The following is a 23,048-nucleotide window of genomic DNA, read 5'->3' as shown; positions in this document are numbered from 1 at the left end:
AAATCAAATGGCACAACAAATTCTGAATAAACAAGTTAGACCAGTCCCCCCTCAACTTAAAAAAACTCCAATCGCAGAGAGCATCTCAAGACAATGGCACACAGATGCCTCGGCAGTTTATCTGAATGACCATCCTACATTTCTTGAAAGTGTTAAATGTATGTATATCCAGAGACCATATAATAGATCTATAATATGGTCTCTGGTATATCAGGAGATTCTCAACCACGAGTATATGCTTGTTTCTACGTGTACTGTGAACGTCACTAAATACTAGTATGTATACATTCACAATGTACTACATATATCGGCTCAATTATATCTCACTTATAATTCCGTACATCATCATGTTATACTTCAATTGTTAATTGTAATCAGGTATAGCAGTAGATTCACTGGCATTAACACATGTCTAAGCTACGGCCTTCTTTATGTAGTAATGGATTTCATATTGATCGGGGGGGAGTCAATCTCACTAAAATCAGATCTAAGTTCTCGCTGCCGCTAAACAAAGATCTGAGGACATCCCATTACGGGTCACGTCAGAACGACCTTTCGCGAACTTTGACCGACCACTGAGACGAAGAACAAGAAGTCGACATCAGCCAATTAGAAAGCAGTTTTCTCGAGCTTTACGGCACTCGTTTCAACCTGTCGACTTCCATATCAGACTACGCTTGAAAAATATGTTGACACTGTTCTCAAAAATTTTGAAAACTGAACAAAAGAACAACCCGGAATGTCTAATATGTGGTTACGATTGTATTGTAGTGCTTCCAAAGTACTGTGCAACGCCTCCTCCGTTCAAATGTTTATCCTACGGAAGCGGGAGACAGACGATAATATTGACGGTAACTGTCGTTCGGAATACCCCGTTTTAACGTGTTCGAGGTTGCATGTTTAGAAAACACATTCCGACTGTCACTTTCACGATCTGGTAAGCGACGCTTTGAATTGTCGGATGAAAGGTTGTTCTGACGTGACCCGTGATGGGATGTCCTCAGATCTTTGTTTAGCGATAGCGAGAACTAAGATCTGATTTTAATGAGATTGGGGGAAAGTATTCACTTCCAAAACGAGGCATGTCGCTTCATGGGAAGTTTTTAAAAATAAAATATAGTTTAATAACATTTTGCCCAAAGGATTGTTTTCCATGCGATCTCTTATTAGCTGGCTAGTTTTGGAACACATGCCTCTGAAATTATGCGCAGATGAATAATTGGCTAACACAGGTATTTCATAATTGATACTGAACACGCTTCGCTCCATTCCTTTGGTGATATTGTAGACCAACCAACTTGCCTACTTTAGTGACAGATGTATAATGAGAACTGAGTAACTACATTAAACAAAATATATAATGGTATGTTTTATTAAACTCATATAATATTCCATTCCATGTTGTTATATGTATGCGTAGAACATATGGTGTCTCGAAAGTTATGGAAACATCGATACATCGGTACATGTATATATCGATACACAGCGTGTTCATTTCTATCACAATGATATTTACCTCCCCTTTGGATGCCTAGGCTGATATGAATGAAGCAGTTTTTTTTCTGTAATGTCATTTATACGACTATAACCACTGTCCCGCTTTCTGTGTGGTATTTCTGTTACCGTAGTGCCTTATTGCAAGTATCACCATAACTGAAAGGCTATTTGTGTGGGTACAAATAAAATAGAAACAAAGTGAGATTCTGCGATTTTTTCTAGAACTCTCTAGAACTTCAAAATCAGATGTTACATCAACACAATCTGCTGAACACAGCACAGTCACAGAAATGACAGATTCTTTTACTTGTTTTTGTTGTTGTCTAGATTTATCTGGAGAAACTCTACGAAGAACATGTTGCTACTAGTCCAAATATAAAGAAATCTGTAAACATGATTATTTGGACGACCAATGTTAATGACAAACCTTGATACTCTAATTTGCAAAACACAATTAGTTTTTTATTCAGCTCGTCATGTTTTGATGTGGTTTTTTGTGTGTGAACAGCCACTGCTATGTCACCTTGCCTGTTGAGTGAGTCTACAGTTGACATTGTATCTGGATTCTTAATAAGTTTACCAACAGTTATCCAGAAACAACTTCCAAGATCTGTTAACATATCAACAATTACAAACAAATTCCTTGTACATGTATGTACAACATTACCATAGTTTTGCTAAATTCTCATATTGTTTCCATATCATTATAATACACTTGTTTTTTAAATAAAATTGTTATAATGTACCTCCTTTGAATGTTGAATGTTCCTGTGTTTTTTAATTGTCGTTTATTGTGCATGTATTTTGTAGTTTGTGATTGTGTAATATTGCCACTGTTTTTTCATGGAATGTTCCGCAATACATATCTCATCTAAAACATCTTTGTTGTATAATAGTTTCTTACAGTTGTTTACGGGGGCATGGTTGGCCCAGTCGCCGAAGGCGCTGCAATTCGCTATGCAGAGTTGTGTCCCTTGGGCACGCCAGAAACCTATGACAGTGTGTTTGAATCTCGCTTCGCCCCGATTTTGTTGTCAGCACAAAACCCTTGTTCGTTGGTTTCACCAAAGTGGTGAACGTCTAAGACCTGCATCACTTCAGACTTTCCTCCCACATCAAGCTGACACGGAATACTATTCAAGACGGCGTTAAACCCAACTACCTCACTCACTCTTGTGTACGGTTCCGTTTGGTTAACTGGGTTTGTGTTGTGATTGCTTCCGGCTTAGATTTGAAATTTGTTTAGAAGAATGTTACTATGTTCAACCCAAACATCGTGAAGATACCATGCAACCGTAGTATCCTTTTGGAAAATAATTGCAAACTACAGACCAACCTGTTGATTTCCTATGTATCCAGAAGCAAAGAACATATACGGGTGTATGATCTCTGCTGGAAGTTTGTTTTTTGTTTGGGTCAAAGTAATAAACCATGCAGAAACATAAACCGCCGCATGAAACGGTATGTACCATACATTACATACAGTGAAGTATTTAAAACAATGCTGTGCTCAACTATGCACAGCAAGCGCCATACATGTGATTATGAAGACAACTAATAAAATATTTCTCATATCAAAGCCGTTGTTTTACATGTGTTGTTTATGGAACAAAGTCATCCTTCATAGAAGCCAGTTATTTAATCGTGTTGAACAATATGTTGCAATGGCAGTGTGAAAATTGAGTGCGCGTGACATGGCCTAAAAGCCTTCCTGGAACGTTTCTCGACGGCTGCCTGAATAGCATACGATACATTGCAAAGGTAGTGCACAATTGAGCGGTTCGGGTAAGGGAGATAATCACTCACTCGCAGTGATACAGCTTGAATAAGATACGATGTACAGCAATGCAAGGTCAGTGCGTGATTTATCACTTCTATACTACGCCTATAGCTAAAGGAGATAATCGCTCAATGCGCAATAGTTTATTCTTACAAAATATAGACCGGTTAACTTTAGCGAAATGGGATCATTTTTAGATCTTTTAAAAACAAAATGAACAAATTTCATGGGTTATCAGCATAACGAAAAGTGACTAAGTCTCAGAATAGCAAGACGATTTTGAAGTATCTCTTATTGCTGGAAAAGATAAACATCAACATTTCACGCACATTTCACATGATTTGTATGTTTCGTTTCGGTAACTGTGTGGATTGAAATTTCAAAGAAACCAACATGTCGACTTACATGCTATAAAATTAACCTCTCCCGTATACTTCCCCGCCTTAAGGGCGGGGAAGAATAACATGCTTTTTCCCTTTGTGAAATTTACATTGAAATTTACTACAAATGTACTCCGTATTGCTACGCTACATCACCGCCAGGTTAAAATATGAGTACCACTTGAATATGACATAAAATGACGGCTAGGCAAAATTGTATAATATGAACATGAAACATAAACAAAAAATCCTTTAGTGAATACAAAAATAATAACTGTTAATGCTGTAAAAGGGCAATTTAGAAAAGAGATTGTCTTCAGCTATGCCAGTCCCTGATATGGCCAGTTTCAAATTCCAGTAGCATGAATGGAAGGGAAGGGAAACTATGACAAGATATGGAGATAAGAGATAGTTCCGTGAAGAAACCTTGATCAAACATAAGTTGCTACCACTTAGTATACATTGATACAAATGTGTAGTTAACCCTGCGAAATACGTGCATACAGGTTTTTAATTACAGGCAACAGGCAACAGGCAGTGCTTGTAACTTGACCTTAGTAACTTAGGCTGGCTGTGTCCTCTGACAGCAGACTTCACATGATTTGACCCAGTTCACAAGATAGATAGATAGATAGATAGATAGATAGATAGATAGATAGATAGATAGATAGATAGATAGATAGATAGATAGATAGATAGATAGATAGATAGATAGATAGATATTCTTTATTTCCTCCAGATATTGAAGATACATATCATATATGATATTATGTATAGTTACAGAGCTGTACAGTAGTACAATTTAACAATATTATGAGAAGTGATAACTACAAAATGTATGACAATCAAGCATTCTTATAACTGTTTTGTAACAGATACAGCCATTTCCTACAGTATCTTGACACAATAACCATAAGGTCAACCCACAGACTTTGAGATAAAGAGCTAACACACTCAGGCATACCGCCAAGTAGTACAGACAGGATTAAATCATCCTCCTCACTACATAGTCTTGCAAATGTAGAGACATCTATCACATCACAAATGATTTCAAATAGTTCATTTCTGTCATTCATATTCAATGTACAATACAAAAAGACATGCTTAATAATATATTGAGCTACAATTCTACATCGACATTCGCTAGATTCTATATTTAGGCATCCCAGCCCGACAAGATGAGACAGGTTTGGGAACTGTTCAGGACGTTCAAGTGCAAGCAGCCAGAGTCTGTGTTCTTTATCAATACGTAGCGAGACATACGATTGGTACGATAACCTTTGTCCTTCTAGATGCTGACATGGTACAAGAGTCCAAAGGAAGTCGAATCAACTGCAGGGTAGGAAATGAATCTCTCTTGGCCATTTTGTTTTTGACACAACACTTCTCCCACAGCATATGAGCTAGCATTTGTATAGAGGTTGAAAGGCAGATCAGGTTTTGGGTATCCTAGTATAGGAGCTGACACCAGAACATATTTGGTTACATCAAACGAATTTTGACAACCATCAGTCTATTGAAACTCAGCACCTGATTTAGTCAGAGCATACAGAGGTGTTGCAATCTTTGAATAGTTTCTGATGAACTTTCTGTAATATCCAGACATTTCAAGGAAGGTTCGTAAGTCATTCAGTGAAGCTGGACTTGGATATGAAGCTACTGCATTAACTTCCTTGGGATCTGGAGATATTCCGTCTGAACTCAAAACATGACCTAGGTACGTTATTTTGGAATGAGCAAAATGACGCTTGCCTGTATGCAGCTTCAAGTTAGCAGTTTTGAGTCGCTCAAACACTGTCCTTATGTGTTTCAAATGTTTTTGGAAGTTCCTACTGAAAATTATGACATCATCCAGATATATCAGACATTGCTTCCATGAAAGTCCTCTCAGAACACCTTCCATAACTCTCTGAAGGTTGCAGGATTGTTCTTTAATCCCATGGGTAGCCGTCGAAATTGGCACAGACATCTCAATGATGTGTATGGACGAGACTCTGGATCAATAGCTACTTGGTAAAACCCACTTTGTAAGACAAGGGTCGTGAAGTAAACTGGGTTCTCAGTTCCCAGACTCTCAAGCGCATCCTTGGTAGAGGGTGAACATCCAAAAGAACAAATTCATTCAGTCTGCGGAAATCACACACAAAGAGATAGGATTTATTGTCACGTTTAGAAATTATAGTAACCATTGTGCTGCCCAAGGTCTTGTAGATCTAGGCTTTATCCCTCCCTTTTACATCCGCATAACAGTTGTCTGCTAGGGGACGTGGCCTAATTGGTATAAGTTTGTGGAAACATAAATGCAAAAATGATTACTAGTAACTGGTTACCCAATCAAATGCAATGGAATTACTTGCCGTTTATTTAGTGTATAGCTCAGCTGACTAAAAGTCAAGTGAGCTTATGTGGTGGCGTGTTTGTCCGGCATCTGTCATCCGTTGTCAACTGAAGATTCCTTTACTTGTGACACACCAATTTGTTCTTAGTGGTCATTATTCTTTTGTCACGAAATGTTCTGAGAATTTGAAAGGTTGTTTAAGATAAACACTGTGTCCATTTATCGGGAATTATTCATTATTAAAAAAAGCTAGTTTGGCACTTACTCACCTAATATTGGTGAGCTTTTGTACCTGGGGTACTCTTTTAAAATTTGAAGTATAAGTGAAGAGAAACCGTTGGAATACTTTATTTCTTTATGTAGCGATCAGCTCTTCAAAATGAATTTTGATTTATTTCTTTTGGTAATTTAAAGTAGAATCTACACTGCTCTTTATTTATGATTGGCTGATACAGTGTGCCAAAGAAGCAGTTTATACAGAACTGTAAATACCTCGTGTTCAAGTTAAGCAAGTGTTAGCAGTTAAAATGTGTCTCTTTAAACATAAGTAGATATCACATCAAAATATAATAGAACATATCGTTGCAGCTGCTCCAGGGGAGGATAAAGATTAGTTCATTTTTAACTGAAGGAGAGCTCCATTTTGATTTCTCTGAAAAATTTGGAGCTTTTAAAATGAAATGAAAGTGACTTAATCCGGACATGTTTTAACCAATCGCATGTCACATTCTGTGACTTGTCACGTTTCGTAATGTATATAATCCAAGTAATTTGTGAAGTTAACGGTCTATATTTTGTAAGAATAAACTACTGCGCATTGAGCGATTATCTCCTTTAGCTATAGGCGTAGTATAGAGCTTTATCACGCACTGACCTTGCAACGCTGTACATCGTATCTTATTCAAGCTGTATCACTGCGAGTGAGTGATTATCTCCCTTACCCAAAAAGCTCTATTGTGCACTACCTTTGCAATGTATCCTATGTTATTCAAGCAGGAAGCGAGAAAGGTTCCAGGGAGGAATACAGGTCAAGCGTGTAACAGCACTCAATCATTCTCCCTTCACACTGCTATTGCAACCTATTGTTCAACACGATTTAATGCCAGGCTTCTATAAAGTATGACTTGGTTCAATAAACAACACATGTACAACAACGGGTTGATATGAGAAATTCGAATTAGTTGTCTCCATAATCACATTTATGGTGCTTGCTGTGCATAATCGGGGCGGACAGGAATTCAAACACACTGTCATAGGATCCTGGCGTGCCCAAGAGACACAACTCTCCATGGGGAATTGCACCGCCTTAGGCGATTGGGCCAATCGTGCCCCCATACACAACTGTAAGAAACTATCATACAACAAAGATGAGGTATGTGTTGCGTCACATTCCATGAAGAAACAGTGGCAATATTACACTGTCACAAAAGTTATATGCACAATAAGTGCAATTAAAAAACCCAGGTACATTCAACATACAAAGGGTGTACATTATAACATTTTAATTTTAAAACAAGTGTATTATAATGATATGGAAACAATATGAGAATTGAGAAGAACTACGGTAATGTTGTACATACAAGGAATTTGGAAAACAGATCTTGGAAGTTGTTTCTCGATAACTGTTGGGAAAATTATTAAGAACTGTTCCTTTTAACAAAGTGTACGAAATTCTTTATCATTGAGGAATATTTCTGATTATTTGTGATTCCCTGTCTTGGTTGTATTTTATACAAGACAGTGCATAATGTTACTCATCTTCTGAGACATCACATGTTTCACAGAGACGTTATTCCAATGGTGTTTGTGTTTTTGTACATCTACCAGTTTCAATTATGTGTTTTAATAAGTTTTGAGAAATGTGACCTTTGTTTTTACAATATGTAAGATAATTTTCAATATTTATAGATGAATTGACCAAACTGTGGATTCATTACATTTGTTTGTGTTTACTATTTCAAAAGTTTGTTTTGTTTAACCCAGCCAACATTTTGACCAGAAATATTGATATTTGCCGCCAAAAATGTTCAAAAATGACATTTGTTGTGGACTTTTAATTAATCATTGTTATATTATTGGTACCAATAGTGGGTATATATCAAGTTCTGCCTGACAGGCCCAGTTATGTGTTTTCTTGCCTTGGTTTTCCCTTGTGCTGATCATTTAAAGACAGTTTCTTTTATTGTGCTTTCCAAAGATAACGACATTTATAACAACCAATTTGTACTTTACACCAATCCTCTCCTCCCATAGCTTACACTTCCTTCCTCTGCATATGACAATATATGGCGGGGAACAATTGATGAACTGCAGCAATCTCTATTTATACTTGTTGATGCCTGCGGTAACGAATGCGGCTTGGACATGAAGATTACGGAAAGGGACGAGTGGTGACAAATGACCAGTAGCGGGGAAAGCCGGGCGTACTCGGATGTACCCACACACCTATGACGTTTTTCGCGGGAAGTAAGAAAATCGTGTCTGAACCTTGGACGCAGTGACAGTCGTGTTTGCTGTTGCCAAGCTCACTGAGAAGTGTCAGTACACGGTCGTTGTTCCCCGTTGATTTAGCTCAAAGAACCTCAGTATATGGGACGAGAATATACTGGGTAGAGCCACTTTCAGCCTTTTGTGAGTGTTTGATCCGTTGTTATGAGTTGTGTAGGCCCTACATGTCATGTGTCAATATTAACGAGAGAGCTGGTTATAATTTGTACCAAACAAGAATGTCGAGGTTTGTACATGGTCAGTAAATGCTGCTGTTGATACATGTGACGAATGTATCACTACCTGTTTAGAAGTTACAAAGATTCATTTTTGTTGAAATACGTTTGTGTGACAGTATATCAGATCGGTCAGTCAAACACTGAGCAAGGTCACCTGTAAGTCAAACACTGAGCAAGGTCACCTGTCAGTCAAAACTGACCCACGAGTCAGTTTGTGCAAATCACATGATCGGGCGCTCTTTGCAGATAGTCAGACCCCATTTGTCAGCAGAGACCATGTATGGTCTCTGTTGTCAGATACTCCAGTTAAAAGACATATCCCAGTTGTTTGACAGTAATGGACCAATCCTAATTTGATAGATCAAATAAATAAATAAAGACATTTGAAATTAAAGGGACAGGACGTTGACCGTTTGACCGTTTTGATGCTTTGTTTGTAAACAATAGCTGATAATCCTGAGCTTACTTTGCTCTGCTCACCTTATTCTGAAAAAATGTTCTGCTCTAGTGACCACACCACATGGGTAGGCTGATAGGCTTATCACAAGACTAGACTTTTCTCTTGTTTGAAAACAAACACACTTATTCTAAAATAACAGACGGCATATGCCAGCCTTACATGTAGTGTGTGCTTTACACATATTGTTTTGCATTTAAGAATTGTTAATTTCATAAGCACATGTAATGTGTGAATTGAAATTGTAATTTCATTAATAAAACGAAGTAGATGTGATAGCGGTGTCTTTATCTGCTCATGCTAAATATAGGCCAAGTTCAAAGGTTACGATCTCGTGAAACGAGAAGGAGACCTAATTACCCATAAGCCCTTCTTCATTATGTCTAAGTGCTAAAAACAACTAAGAAAAGAGCTTCAATCAAACATTTATTTGGGATATCCCAAATTAAGGTGACGAGTAACCCAGTACACTTTACCGAATGCGAATGCGAACGCGACCTACAAGAACAGTCTCATCTGAGACAGCAACCGGACGGATAATCTTGGTCCAAGCTGGACATCTGGAATGTGGGAATTTCAGCCAGGTCTCCTCCTAATGGCGTCCTCTGTAAAGAGATACAATTCAGTCAAAATACAAGCTAGGGAGGGAAATTCAAGGGTTGGGCTATCACATCTACTTCGTTTTATTAATGAAATTATAATTTCAATTCATACATTACATGTGCTTATGAAATTAACAATTTCACCACATAAAACTCCGGAGATGTGATTGCGGTGGTCTAAAGCTCTAGTTTAGTATTTTAGACTGGATTCCACATTCTTTAGTCTCCCTCAAGTAAAACTGCTTGAAAGTAGATGCTCTAGACCAGTTTCCCAGTTCTAAAATTTTGGTGATCGAAGCACCTTTAGTGTAAGCTTTTGATGTAGAAGCCCCCCCCCGGACAGAGTGTGCTCTATACACTGTAACATTGATCCCTGCATCCTTCATCACATTAGTTACCCATCTAGCAACTGCAGCTGCGGATACAGGTTTGTGGGGTTTCACCTAACTGAGTAATAACTTATCTCCACAGGAGTGTGCGGTCAAGGTAGTCTCTGATACACTGCACTACACAGAGCAATGGATTCTTAGGATAAGCTTGTATTGTCAACTTATGAGGTTCTGACCCAGGCTTAGAGACCTTTGTGGGCTTTGTCAAAAGAAAGACAACTTTGTCGCCCTTGTCAGATGTGAACTTTACGGTCATGGAAGGAAGTTCAGCTGAGTGACTTGTTGATGTAAGCATCAACAATATTGCCAGTTTCTCTGTCAGATGCTTATCTGATAATTTACCATTTTTTTTAGTCATATTACCAGTATGGTCCAGGACCACGTCTACATTCCAAGTTTGGTGGTATCGAGGACATGGATTTCTGATTGAAAATAGCTGTCATAAGTTTCTTGGTCAAAGGATGTTGACCAACTGGGTAGCCCCATGTATGTGGGGATGAAAGGCAGACAAAGCTGATCTGCTAGTGTTAACGGTATTCAGATCCACTTTCATACATGTGGGTTAGATACTCTAGGATATGTTCCAAAGAGGCTGAAAAGGGATTGATTTGCCGTTCCACACACCAGCAAGACCACCTCTTTCAGGAGGAATTATAAGCTCCTTGCGTCTCTGGTCTCCACTGGTGTGACAAAAGCTCGGCAGTTTTTTGGCGAAATGCCTCCTGAAGTGACCAGATTCCTGAAACCCTCCAGGTCGCTAATAGCAGTGTCCCGTTTGCTACCAGAAGGTGTGTTTGACCTTGTGGTGATTCCAGCGAGTCGGCCCACACTGGTAGAAGTATTGGACACTCCATTGACATCTCCAACAGGACAGGGTACCATGCCTGGCCCTGCCACACTGGAGTTATCAAGGTCAGTTCTGCCCCCTACCTCCTTACTTTCCACAAACATCTCCCGATCATGGAGAATGGGGGATAGGCGTAACCTCTCACCCCCTTCCATTCCAACTGAAATGCATCTATGTAAGTTGCCTGGGGATCTGGTCTCCAACTGACATACTTCTCCAGTTGTTGTTAGAGGCGGGATGCAAAAAGGTCTATCAAGTGAGGGCCAAGTCTCTGATTGCACTGATTGAACACCTTGTGATTCAACAGGCATTCTGCAAAATGGCGACTCTCCCAGTCTGCAATGATGTTCTCCTTGCTCGGTAGATACTGTGCTTTCAGAGTTATCTTTCTCTGGAGACAAAAGTCCCATATTTCTTTGGCTATTGTGACTAGAACATGAGACTTTGTCCCCCCCTGACGATTCACATAAGAGGCTGCTGTGCGGTTGTCGACCTGGACCAGAAGGGACATGCCTGACTTTTGCAGAAACACTGAAGAGCCAGTAGAACTGCTTTCAGTTCGAGAGCATTGATATGGAATTTGCTCTCCTCCAGACTCCACCGACCTCCAGTCCAGTCTTGATTGCAAACTGCCCCCCATCCCAGATTGGAAGCATCTGTTTGTAATATCAGATCTGGATGGATTGCTGAAATGGGTTTGCCGTTGAAGGTCGACAGATTGTCTACCCACCAGCAAATTTCTTGCACACACTTCCTGGAAAGTTTGATCCTGTGTTCGTAGCTCTGATGTTCCAATAGTTCCCGTGATGATTGCATTTGTAGGAACCGGTAGTGTAACTGGGCTGGAAAAATAGCTCTCATTGATGCTGAAAGCTTTCCCAACAAAGTGGCCAGTGTTCGAATCTTTACCACTGGTTGTTTCAGTATCCTGTGACATCTTTGAAGGATGTCCGTCACTTTCTTCTGGGGAACTGTTAGAGTGAGACACTGAGAATCTATCTCGAAACCCAGAAAGTTTAGGTTCTGACACGGAGCAAGAACTAATTTCTCTTTGTTGATAACGAAACCTAGGTTCTTCAAAAGAACTCTCTCGGCAATGAACTAGACTCTCTGGGCTGCGGGCAAAGAGAATCATATCGTCTAGGTATATGATCATCCGAATACCTGCTCTGCGTGCAATGCTCACCACAGGTTTCAGCAACTGGCGCTAGGCCAAATGGAAGGCAGAGAAACTGAAACAATCGCCCCTTCCATTGAAAGCGGAGGAATTTCCTCTGGTGCCTGGCAATTGGGACGCTGAAGTATGCATCCTTCAGGTCCAGTTTGCACATATAATCGTTTTCCTGAATGACATCCTTCAGGAGTGAAAGGCTTTCCATCTTGAAATGATTGTATGGAATGAAAGCATTGTATTGGTTTCTGACCCCAGTCTTTTTGGGGAACTATGAACATGGGACTCAAAAACTGAGATTGTGAATCCTCCAGATTCACACCCGGAAGAATCTCTTCCTTGCTCCTTTCATCATCATGTTCCCAATCTCCTTGTCCAGAACAACCTGGTTCACCTGAGGAAGAGTTAACGGTGGAGGTGGTTTTCTCTGGATAGGCTTTTGAATGAATTCGATTTGAAAGCCCTGAACGGTCTGAAGAATACATGGGTCTAGAGTAATTTTTGCCCAATTGGTGTAGAAATGTGGTATTCAGCCCCCCAAAATATTTTCCGGGAAAGGAATGTTTTCTAATTTTAGATCTTTTATTTCTGGTAACATACTGTCTGGATGTTCTGGATTTTGAGCATTCAGATTCATGGGACTTGAACTTATGCCGAGCTTCATGGCATCAGTATTTGTTGAAAGAGAGTGATACAAACCTATATGGTCCTGAGGATCTTCCTCTTTTGCCAACACGGTCTTTCCCTCCTCTGCTTGGATTGAAGGATGCCTGAACTCTGAATCCGCCCCCAGACGAACTGGGCTTACCTGAGGGCTCACCAAGAAAGGGCTCCTGTGAGAAAGGCTGGTTTCTAAAGAAATTAATCTTTTTCTTAGGAGCCGAATGCAGTCCACCAAGAATATCCCTGGCCTTTTGCTTACGCTTCACCTCGGCGAGTAGCGTGTTGTAAAAGGGGTCTCCGAAGAGCTTCCCTTTAGCATCGGCAAAGGTACCCTCATACTTGTAAAGCAACTTTTTGGCTATCTTTGGATCCTTAACTGGTTTGGATAAAATTGAAAGCCGCCTGTGGAAATTGATAGACAAGTTAGCTTGTCCCACAAGGCAGACTGACTTTTCTACAATGTCAAGACGTTCATAAATGACTAAATCAGGTGAAGCCTCCCTGCGCCTGATTTTGTCAAGATTTCCCCATAAATGGGACAAAAGGACCCATGACATTTAACATTCTCTATTGAATAAACTATTGAAATCTGTTTTTTTCTCAAATGACCTGTCCTGCGCTTCGAAAAGATCATCTAAATACCCATCCAGTTGGGGAGCAGTCAAACAATGCTCATCAGGTATGGGGTGATCATCAAGAATGTTCTCATTCAGCACATTATCTTTTTTGAAGGTAGAGAACTGAGTATTGAGATGATTAGACAGATGGCTTGGCAAGGACCAAGAATCTGATTCTGCCTGTGAGATCGAAAATTGGACATATTCATCTACTGTTTCAGCTGAACCGGCTACAGTTGCATGACCATTTTCAGAGCCGGGTTTATCAAGTTTATTGACACAAACATTTGAAAATTGACCTTTTTTTTGTGAGGGTTCGATATAGTCTTCCGCATCTGGCCCTGAAAACGTGCCAGGCAGATGGTAACTATCAACCTCATCGCACTCGTCACTATCAGTCGAACTGTCACTCGAACTTGACTCGCTCGAGCTAGACCAGTCTGAGATATCATGTTCAATCCTGTGGTTAATTCTCCTTTTTCTAGGAATCCTATAACCTTTAGGTAAGTGATCTTGCTTGCCTGCGTTACTGACCCCCTGCGAAGTACCCCGGTTAGAAGATCTAACCTTCGGACCCACGTGGTCGTCATCATGGCTTGTACTGGACAGATTTAACGACACTTGACTGACTGCTCCACTTTCGGGAGGTTTGTCATGATCCCCCAAACCTTTGGAAGGTTATTTGGGGATATTAGTTTGTGTACTACTCATATTTACCTCGTATACTCGCAAAAAATCTCCAGCGAGATACGTACGTGTGATTAGCATGAGGCTATGATGAAGAAGGGCTTATGGGTAATAAGGTTTCGCTCTCGTTTCACGAGATCGTAACCTTTGAACTTGGCCTATATTTAGCATGAGCAGATGAAGACACCGCTATCACATCTATGGAGTTTTAATGTGGTGAAATTGACCTTCACTTTGTGTGAGTTCATTGGAGTATGACCCTTCATAGAGTGAGGGCCAAACTGTATGAACGTTGGAGCTTGCGACGACGTTCATACAATGTTTGGCCCTCACTTTATAGACCCATGAAGATCCGGGGTAGAATAGGTCTTCAGCAACCCATGCTTGCCGTAAAAGGCAACTATGCTTGTCGTTAAAGGCAACTAACGGGATCAGGTGGTCAAGCTCACTGACTTGGTTGATGCAGGTCATCGATCCCAATTGCGTGGATCGATGTTCATGATGTCAATCACTGCATTGTCTGGTCCAGACTCGATTATTTACAGGCCGCCGTCATATAGCTGGAATATTGCTGAGTGCGGCGTTAACCCTCTGGCTGCCACCTTAAATAAGCCTGTGTACTATCGCTGTGCCGAGTTAATTTGCGAGTGACGTTCTGGAAACTGCACACCTTCGTCTATAAACGACGTAACGTAACAACGGTACAACCCACAATTTTCAAATTTCACACTATAACAGTACAACCATTTCCCTAACTGTCTATGTAAATATTGTAAAGCATTTAACGTGATTACCAGTAGTTTATAGCTCGGCAAAAGTATTGAATATGCGATTTTTTACAAAATGTCCATGGCGGCTGTTTTGTTGACATTGCGCACTTGATACTTTGTGCGTCTTGTCAGGTTGTAAATCTCCACTGATGTAAAAACCAAAAACATTATGCAAAAACAGACTGCTGTTTGTTTCCCGATTACTGTGTTGAAAATGAAACATCTCAGTGTAAAATCGTCCGCGAAATCGTCGATTACGAATTTGTTCAAATTTGTGAGACGCCATTTTGGACGTAAATTATTGAAATTGTAACGTTATCGTTTGCATATCATGTCAGAAAATGCCTATGAATGAAAAAACTATTTATAAGTAAGGAATGAAATCTTATCCCTAAAATCTGTGGTTTATTACCTACATGCTCATATAAATTGTAATATGTAACTTTAACTATGAAATTTAAAATTACATACTTTTAGAAAGAGGAGAACGAAACCGCATTTCAGTGTAAAAATTATATGCGGTGTTGTGTTTTCTTCATTGCAATAAATCATTATTCTTTTCGGGCATTATTCATTTTTTTAGTAAGAAAATCATACTAGGTAATCTGTGAAGAACATGCCCTTATGCATGGCATATTTTTACTTATCTGGCACCGAAAGGTATTGCTCACGGCTCATGTAAATTAGTTCACTGTAAATACTCCTACCTGGCGATGGCGAACATGTCCATTTGCAGGTCGACAAAATTTGCATACAGACGAATGAACGAGTTAGTCTCGTATCTTTATGAATCCTAAATAACGTTGTTTTATTTTCATTTTTAACTAATAATGATTATATGGCCTACCTTTAGAATACAGTACCACAAACTTTTCAAACACGTGATCATACCCTATGACGTAATTTGTAGTATTTTGTTGCCAGTCACACCGGCGAAACAATGCCCTGTGACGTCAGGGGTCATCGAGTGTGCATAAGCTCCTCCCAGTGATCTATCATCTCTACACGCAATGTCATTGAATACGCCCTGCGGTGTTGAGAGTTTTGAGTATTTGTTTACTAATTATAGCCTGCGGCGGCACAGCAAGCGCTAGTTTACAAAAGTACTTTTATTTTTTATATATTTATTATTGTGTTTTCCTCATAATTGAAGTGGATGAAGTGGTTACAAATGAGAACTGATATACATATATTATTTTTTCGGTTTATTAATTTTCATTATTATGCACAAGAATGCAGTTTATTAGGGATATTATAATTGTGCTGAACACATCCAAATGTCGCCAGTGTTAGGGTAGGTTACCCCGAACTCTATCCTTAGCCCTTGGATCCCCTTTATGATAAATCACCCCTTTACGATCATTAGGGTTAGGAACCCATTTAGTGGCTATTAGATTACCCGAAGTCTGTCCTTAACCCTTGGATCCCCTTTACGATCAATCACCCCTTAACGATCAATCACCCCTTTACGATCATTAGGGGTAGGTACTCGTTCAGTGGCTATTATTGATTATATAACGGCTCCTAATATTCTTCACACAAAAACGTCAAGTAAAAAGGATGAAATGGTTTTATGTCGAATATATTGGCTACTGGAAACTGTCCTGTAACATTCACACAAGCGGCTTTCACCGGCTACATTTTTTCAGTACTGATTCAAAAGCGAACTCACCGTTGTGGCGACACTAGTCATGCTTATTCCTCCCTCGTTCCTTACTATTATCCACATCATCCTTACAATGTTCCCTACCACACTTTTCTGTCAAAAAAATCACCCGACGAATTATTAAATACCATATCATTCTTGCGTACTCGCGAGTTCGACGTCTGCCGTCTGACGCCTGGAGCCGTTTTCAGTTTGCGGCATATCGGCTCATTCCTCACCACTCTTGTAGATTACAGAATGGGATGAGTGTGCCAAATGGCTTCCGAAAGTGTCGTAGACTAAAGTCACGAGACACCATGCCTACCCAAAACCTTCGTAAGTGTCCGTCACCTATTCGACCCTTTTCATTCAGTTCCGTAACGTCATAGGCATGACTAGGTAAATTTGCACTAAGTTTAACAGTGTGGACATAGCTCAGTTGGTTAGCTGTCGGGCTAACAATCCGAAGGTCGCGGGTTCGCGTCCAACGGATTCTCACAAAAACTGGTTGCTTGTCTTGAGTTGTGGTACTGTATTCTAAAGGTGCTCCCGATTATACAAACACAGAACAATAAAAAATTCACATGAAGCAGAAACAATACAAAAATGCCTTTTGTGTTGTCGACAGCTTTAGTTTTGAATATTTCAAAATGTCGTCGATCGTGTTCAGCGGTGTTTGGGATTTGGGATTTACTATAACATCTTTGACAGCAATCGAGATAGTAAGTATATTTGAACATCATTCTGTAAGCATAGCTTAGTGTTCTAGTGATGGTCTGAAATCTGTCATAATTTGTAGATGATAAACGCATTGATTCATCAAAGATTCTAACGTTGCAATCTGGTCATATTTTCCCGATTTCCATTTCGGTCTCTGCTTACATCATTAGCCACTGAGTGACCATCAAGCAGTATTAAAGACATGGAACCACTGATCGCAAACCCAAAGGAACTGTATTTAGCTAACATTCATTAGAGTCAGTTGGATTTATATGTGATTTTTGTCATGAAATGTTCAAAGTATAATCAAAATTGATCTCCATAATTAATCTTTCTGTCGGGAACTTTTTGACGAATGATTTCCATGGCGATGTGGTAGACTAGCTGTTATGAATACCATTATCCGAAGTATATTTCAACGGACATTTAATACTAATCAAACTATGTATAACTGGTAATGTTTGATGAATTTGAAGAAAAAAAGGTAATCTTTGACGAATTTGAAAAAAAAGAAGGCACAGGTTACCCGCCCGAAAAAAACGGACATTTCAGATTAACGAAATCTGTAACAAATACATTCGCGTTCACATTCTTCTCTCACGTCCGCGCTTGCTTGTGGCATTTACCGCTAAAATTTATGGATTACATTATGGCAGTTGAGCGAATTTGATAGAATAAGTTATGGCAAAGATGTGCATGTGTTGCAGCGGTTAAAAGTGGCACTTGTCCAATAGTCCTTGCCAAACTGACCAATAGTTAAAGCATAATACGGACAAGTAGAAATTTGCAAAAATTTTAAGGGTTTATCATTATAAGGACTAGAAGAAAAAACATTTAGTTTCTATAGTTGTGTAGATGTATGCACGTCATTGGTTATAACATTGGAGAATCGATTTCTATATATCAATTAATAATTAAAAAGTATGCTTACAAATACATACATGAATAATCTGTGAACATTTTTTAATATTTTGTTAATATTCCAGAGGTACACCCACACTTTTATAAGCCACTTTCTTATGGCTATAATGGGATGAACTTAGAAAATTGTTTTTTATTCTAAGGTCCTTACTGTTATACTTACTGTCCTTAATGTCCTTTATTTAATCTTTTGAAAATTATCATTAGTCACAAAACTTGTAACTGTTTAAATGAGATATATAAGACAAATGTACAAATCTTTCAATATATACATATTTATTGACAGTATTTAAATGTGAATAATATATAAAGTATGTACAATAAAGTTAAAAAAAAGTGCTGCATGTTTGCTGGAATACTGCTGAAAGCGGCATTAATCATACTCACTCTATTTACATGAAGTACATAATTGTGAACAAAAGATCAATAATCCATATACAATGAATCGCCACGAATCAACTGGAATAATGCAAATGTGGCGTTGAATCATACTCACGCACCAACATGTCCTTTAATATATACACAAATCCATTTTCTATTTACAGTAAGTGTGTGTGTGTATATATATATATATTCTGTGACTCAATGCTGTATGTGCAATATAACAGCAACATCACAGCGATTCATTGTAAATAGATTAATGATATAAATTTTATTATTTCATTAATATAATTTAATCTATTTACAATGAATCACTGTGATGTTGCTGTTATATTGCACATACAGCATTGAGTCATACTCTCTCACAGAAATATCCTTAAGTACATATATACAATATATTTATTATCTATTTCAGGGGTGGAAATTTCCTGACTCTCGGGGCAAGTAGAAGTACGAGGTCGGGCAACAAAATCACTTACTTTAACTTCTCCGGAGGCAAGTAATATTGGAAATTACTATCACTGTCTACATGTTTAACTACTGGTAAAATGGTACAATAAATTAGCTGAGAGAAATTTCGTAATCCCGCTTTCGTAACATCGCCTGGTTTTTTCCCCGTAGTTATAACAAGCGATTTCATTGAATCAAAATTGGTTTCTAATGACGCTTTCTTGCCGAAATCTGCTACAAGTTTCGTGATTGGTCAACCTTCAGCACGTGACCTCAGGCAGCCAATCAAATTACAGCTGTGATACCAAGCTCGTGTTTGATAAATTTCAGAAGTTGGCGAAAGATTTTTGTTAAATCGTGTTATTCCACCCCTGCTTAAAAGCAGGAAATCCCGAAATATATTAAAAAATATGGAATTTCGGGAATGTGTCGTGCTAGGTTACGAGCTATGACAAAGATTTTCATGCATATATTTTTGCATTAAACGTCGTGTCCGAGCCGAGAATTCAAGGCGACGAAAGCCGAGATGTCATTTGACTTACATTACACGCGATCGCACGAAAAGATGGAAATAATAACTTAGATGTAAGTTTGATTACTTTTAGATATATTTTTGTTGATTTTATTTATTTCTTTGTATAATATATTTAAAGATTTGTTTTAAACGTCTTTATTTTGCTCTTTGACATGTTCGATGTGGACCCGTTGTCGAAATGTGTGTCCGAGAATTTTATTTTCAATAACATCACGGGAAATAGTGAATAATTTTTTAATTTATTGATAAAAAATGTTAAATTGAAATGGAATACATATTTCAGACATTGTGAAATGATAGATTTAATAAATGAATGATATTACAGATAGGTCCATAAAAATATATACTATTTTGACGTGACTGCGGCTTGGCCGGAAAACCGGCCTACGTTGTCTGGGGAATCGATGCTTCTTGGCCGGAAAACCGGCCTATGGTGTTGAAAGAGATAAACACATATTGATGATTTGAAGTTTTCTTTTGAAATTATTTGGGCAAGTGAAAATGAAATCAGGGCAAGTGAAAATTGTCTTTAAACTTGTCCGATGGCAAGTGAAGTTGTTTTTTAAAATTTCCACCCCTGAATTTACAAAGATTTGCTGCGATATTGCTGGAATATTGCAGATGCAGTGGGAAGTCCTACTCACGAATAGATCCTTACATACACACAATAATTACATGTACAATAAATAGAGAACATAATATGAACATATGTACATTAAACTGCCATATTTTTCTGGGAATATTGCTAAAAGAGGCATAAAACAAACTCACTTCATTTAAAATAAGTACATAATCATATACCGGTACAATAGACAATGATCTATTTACAATGAATCACCATTATGTTGCTGTTATATTGCAAATACGGCGTTACGTCATATTCTCTCACAAAAACATAGTTTAATATATATATAAATACACACATATGAAAAATTTACAATAAGTAAATATATACAATAACCCGCTGTGATGTCGCTTGAATATTGCAAGTGCGGCATAAGTCCTACTTACTCACTAGTTATTTACAATGAAGCACACAGATGGGGAAACTGCTTGAAGGGTTGATATGATGGAACATAGTCATGTTCCATCATATGCCAGTACACACAGCCTTTCACTCTTCAATGTGATCAGCTGTGTGATACTGACGGAAACAGCGTGCACAGAGGCCAACGTGGCAGTCAGGACACCAGGGCCCACTTGCACAAAGCGATGTTAGCACTAAGATGATCGTAACTCCCATACTTTAACACTGGCTTACAATAGTTGTAGCGCTAAGATCGCTTTGTGCAAGTGGGCCCAGGTCCTGACCTTTCCTGCAGAGCCATTATTGGTCCTCTGTCTCTTTTGCAGAGAACACACTGTTTCCTCTTCCCTTCAGGCAGCACTTCTATAAAGTGACATCAGGTCAGTCGTCGGGAAGGAGGCTGGGTCCTGGGCCTGCAAGACCTCCTCTTCACCTGACTGTTCCCGACGAGTGAGTGGAGAAGGGACATGTGGAAGTCCAGACGGGAGGTCGTTCTACCATGAGTGTTCAGGAATGTCTGATAGGCATTAACTGAAATGAAATGAGTATGAAACACTAAAATCAAACATTATGAATTAGCTGTTCAGAAGATAAGGTTCATGTTGATTAATCTGTACAATGAATATACAGTGGAAGTGGTACCAGAAGTGGTAACCAGCTATATCGCAGAATAAAATAGTTCCTCAAAAAGAGAGGTGACATGAGCGTATGGATGCATAATTTGCTCTTCAGAAACATCTTACACAACACATGTGTTCAAATAATATTACCATTAGATGAGAAAGGTCTGTAAAGAACTACCTCAGTTAGTCAGTCACAATGACAGCGCGTCGTAATACATTTACATCATGTACAAGATGTCAAAATGGCCGACACGATAAACGTGACGGGAGAGATTTCCGAAGTTGTTAATGAACCTGTGGCGGTTACATGTGTTAGTCATCGTTGATCAAGTGGCCGATCATTGAAAGGTGATTAAAGATGCGTAAAACAGACACTTAGGTAAATTCGAAGATTGCTGGAGGTGGTCACTGTCAGCCTAGACACGGATCGAATCGATACTACGATAGTTTAGATGTGCATTTCTTCGTTTGCTCATTAGGATGGGCTGTAGTGAGGATGTTCGTGAACAATCATGCAGTCACGCTCTCTTACGTTTCTCAATGTATACTGAAACGCCGAGACCAAGATTAAAGGTACTAAAAGATCAAAAAGAACGCTTATGTATGTTTTCCTGCTAGGGAATTCCCAGGGTTTTCCCCAGGAATGTGGAACTAGTCCGCCAGTGTTTACGTCATTTCAAGAGCACAGTCTCGTGAAAAAACGTATGAACGTCAAATTGTGTCATTCATTCTCTTATGAACGTCAGTTTCGTGGTCATGTGACTGACCTCTCGTCCAATGGAAAAGCCGTATATAGTGTAAACTTCAAATTAAAAATTATAATTGTATAGACAGTAAGACGCAAGACAATATATAAGCTTTAAAAGTCGAAAGTGCTAGCTAGGTTGCCTCACCTTTTCGGACATACCCTTTTTGACCAAACACTGAATGGCCTGGCGAGCCCGTGTGCGACATACACATATGTCGGAAAGCGCACGTTAAATTCCTCATTTAAGAAAGTAAGTAAGTGCTAGCTGTTCTTCTGACAGCACACATAGGATAAATATCTTGCATGTTTTAGAATATTTTCTCAATGAAAGTTAAACATTTCATGACATGGTGATCTAAATATGTAGACTTGTCCAAATTGAAACTGAGGAAAAACACATGAATGGACTGTAACTTGTGACCATGTGACAGAGGTACTTGGCTGGACGCAAGGAACTCTGGGTAGGAGAGTGATTGGCTTCATATTTATATTGTAATCTGGGCTTTTGATAAACACTGGCTTCTAATGTAGTCAAGCTGGCAATTAGTATTTTGTAAGTCATACGTAAGAAAAACACTCAAACTTTCCCTTCAATTATTCTCTAATAATTTTTTTAACTGAAGCCAGTTTACTCTGCACAGTACTTGCATTTCCGGCTTTGCTGTGCAGAGCTCTATTGTTTTTATTTGAGAATTGAATCGGGCATGCGACAGCACTCTTGGAAATTGTTTCAAGCATGAGTGAAAACACACAGAATCAAGTGCCACACCAGCACAAATTCACCTGCCCGACCCACCCATATAACAGCAAGCAAAGGCTACTTGGCAATCCCCACAGTGTTTTTATTAAACTGGTCCTTCTATGTTTTTTGTATGGAGCGTTCCCGTTTAACGGTAATTACCAGGTTTTTACTGGTAAAATTGGACCGGTAATACATATAACTGCCAGTCCCTGTGGACTGGCAAATAAAGTACCTTATAAATCTTTGTTGTTGAACAAAACATCGGTGATGTTCATATAAGTACATTTTACTAACAAAGTCAGCTTGTCTGTTACCATCAGGGTTTACCCTTG

The 23,048-nt window shown here is 38.9% G+C and overlaps 1 pseudogene; it reads right to left on the bottom strand.

Annotated features, from left to right (window-relative positions):
- Window positions 1–9,754: 9,754 nt before the first annotated feature.
- Window positions 9,755–14,178, bottom strand: LOC139445012 (uncharacterized; annotated as a pseudogene).
- Between the last annotated feature and the right edge of the window lie 8,870 nt (window positions 14,179–23,048).

The sequence above is a fragment of the Haliotis cracherodii genome, unplaced genomic scaffold, assembly GCF_022045235.1.
Source record: "Haliotis cracherodii isolate W230 unplaced genomic scaffold, xgHalCrac1.p SCAF_6, whole genome shotgun sequence".
NCBI lineage: Eukaryota > Metazoa > Mollusca > Gastropoda > Lepetellida > Haliotidae > Haliotis > Haliotis cracherodii.
Note: the sequence above shows the minus strand (reverse complement) of the source record. Positions and strands in the feature narration are given on the sequence as shown.